Source organism: Bos indicus x Bos taurus, chromosome 2 (assembly GCF_003369695.1).
Source record: "Bos indicus x Bos taurus breed Angus x Brahman F1 hybrid chromosome 2, Bos_hybrid_MaternalHap_v2.0, whole genome shotgun sequence".
Classification (NCBI taxonomy): Eukaryota; Metazoa; Chordata; class Mammalia; order Artiodactyla; family Bovidae; genus Bos; species Bos indicus x Bos taurus.
The window spans coordinates 104,617,668-104,620,520 of NC_040077.1; the positions used below are offsets into that span (position 1 = coordinate 104,617,668).

Consider the following 2,853-nt stretch of genomic DNA (forward strand, 5'->3'; position numbering starts at 1 on the left):
GCTTTCTTATCTCTCCTTGCTATTCTTTGGAACTCTGCATTCAGATGCTTATATCTTTGCTTTTCTCTTCTCTTCTTTTCACAGCTATTTGTAAGGCCTCCCCAGACAGCCATTTTGCTTTTTTGCATTTCTTTTCCATGGGGATGGTCTTGATCCCTGTCTTCTGTACAATGTCACGAACCTCCGTCCACAGTTCATCAGGCACTCTGTCTATCAGGTCTAGTCCCTTAAATCTATTTCTCACTTCCACTGTATAATCATAAGGGATTTGATTTAGGTCATACCTGAATGGTCTAGTGGTTTTCCCTATTTTCTTCAATTTAAGTCTGAATTTGGCAATAAGGAGCTCACGATCTGACCCACAGTCAGCTCCCGGTCTTGTTTTTGCTGACTGTATAGAGCTTCTCCATCTTTGGCTGCAAAGAATATAATCAATCTGATTTCTGTGTTGACCATCTGGTGATGTCCATGTGTAGAGTCTTCTCTTGTGTTGTTGGAAGAGGGTATTTGCTATGACCAGTGTGTTCTATTGGCAAAATCTATTAGCCTTTGCCCTGCTTCATTCTGTGTTCCAAGGCCAAATTTGCCTGTTATTCCAGGTGTTTCTGGAGTCCCTGGTGGCTCAGAGGTTAAAGCGTCTGCCTGGAATGCAGGAGACCCAGGTTCGATCCCTGGTTTGGGAAGATCCTGTGGAGAAGGAAAATGGCAACCCTCTCCAGTACTCTTGCCTGGAGAATTCCATGGAGGGGGGAGACTGGTAGGCTACAGTCCATGGGGTCGCAAAGAGTCGGACACGACTGAATGACTTTACTTTCACTTTCCAGGTGTTTCTTGACATCCTACTTTTGCCTTCCAGTCCCCTATAATTAAAAGGACATCTTTTTTGGGTGTTAGTTCTAAAAGGTCTTGTAGGTCTTCATAGAACCGTTCAACTTCAGCTTCAGCATTACTGGTTGGGGCATAGACTTAGATTACTGTGATACTGAATGGTTTGCCTTGGAAACAAACAGAGATCATTCTGTCATTTTTGAGATTGCATCCAAGTACTGCATTTCGAACTCTTTTGTTGACCATGATGGCTACTCCATTTCTTCTGAGGGATTCTTGCCCACAGTAGTAGATATAATGGTCATCTGAGTTAAATTCACCCATTCCAGTCCATTTTAGTTTGCTGATTCCTAGAATGTCGACGTTCACTCTTGCCATCTCTTGTTTGACCACTTCCAATTTGCCTTGATTCATGGACCTAACATTCCAGGTTCCTATGCAATATTGCTCTTTACAGCATCGGACCTTGCTTCTATCACCAGTCACATCCACAGCTGGGTATTGTTTTGCTTTGGCTCCATCCCTTCATTCTTTCTGGAGTTATTTCTCCACTGATCTCCAGTAGCATATTGGGCACCTACCAACCTGGGGAGTTCCTCTTTCAGTATCCTATCCTTTTGCCTTTTCATACTGTTCATGGGGTTCTCAAGGCAAGAATACTGAAATGGTTTGCCATTCCCTTCTCCAGTGGACTACATTCTGTCAGACCTCTCCACCATGAACCGCCTGTCCTGGGTAGCCCCACACGGCATGGCTTCCTATGATAAGTTGGATGGAATTATCTGATTAGCTTAGGCCAATCAGGACTCAGCTTTGAAGTTCAGGTTGGATCATGCTCTACCCAAATTACAAGTGCCGCAAAACAAAGATGGCAGAGTGATGCATTGTTGGCTCTGTGCATGGCTTCATAATGCATGGATTAGACAGTATCTCCCAGCTAGATGAGCATCTGGAATAGGCTCCCATTTCAAGAAGTAGCCTTGCTGTGTTCTCCTTCCTGTTGTTTAGAGCAAATCATGCTTCCCTCTGGTGAGCAGAGGAGATCATAGATATCAGGTAGTGTGGAGTTAGGGAAAGAACTCTTGAATTTGCACTTCTAGGTATCTGTTCAAAGGAATGAAATCAGGATCTTGAAGAGTTATCTGCATGCCCATTCTCATTGCAACATTGTTCACAATAGCTAAGCTATGGAGACAACCATGCAGTGTCTGTCAAGAGATGAATGGATCAAGAAAATGAATATATTTACAATGGCCCCCTGATGCAAAGCACTGGCTCATTAGAAAAGGGCCTGGTTCTGGGCAAGATTGAAGGCAGGAGGAGAAGGGGGCAACAGAGGATGATGAGTTGGTTGGATGGCATGATTCGATGGGCATGAGTTTGAGCAAACTCTATGAGTTGGTGATGGACAGGGAAGCCTGGTGTGCTGCACTCCTTGGGGTCACAAAGAGTTGGACATGACTGAGTGACTGAACTGATTATTTAGCTTTAAAAAAGAAGGAACATCTGACATTTGCAAAAAGTGGATGAACTATTTCTCTAGTTCTACATTTTTAGAGTTCACATATATGTGATACTATGCACTCTTTGTCTTTCTGTGTCTGGATTATCTCACTAAGCATAATGGACAGAGGAGCCTGGCAGTCTGCAAAGAGTTGGACATGACTGAGTGACTAACCACACAGAGAAATAGAGAGCAAGATGGTGGTTTTCAGGGGCTGGGGGGTGGAGTGGGGAAAATGGGGTGATGTTGGTTTAAGGGCATAAATTTCAGTTATAAGATGAGTAAATTCTGGGAAGCTAGTGTGAAGCATGGTGACTATGAAAAGAAAGAGTTAGTCACTCAGTTGTGTCCAACTCTTTGCCACCCCATGAATGGTAGCCTGCCAGGCTCCTCTGTCCATTAGATTCTGCAGGCAAGAACACTGGGGTGGGTTGCCATCCCCTTCTCCAAGGGATCTTCCCGACCCAGGGATCGAACTCAGGTCTCCTGCATTGCAGGCAGATTCTTTACCATGGGAGTCA

At 44.3% G+C, this 2,853-nt stretch overlaps 1 non-coding gene across 1 annotated transcript; it reads left to right on the forward strand.

The window, feature by feature from the left end:
* Window positions 1–611: 611 nt before the first annotated feature.
* TRNAS-GGA lies at window positions 612–683 on the forward strand. Its single transcript has one exon. It is a non-coding gene; the product is annotated as a tRNA-Ser (tRNA).
* The last annotated feature ends 2,170 nt before the right edge of the window (window positions 684–2,853 follow it).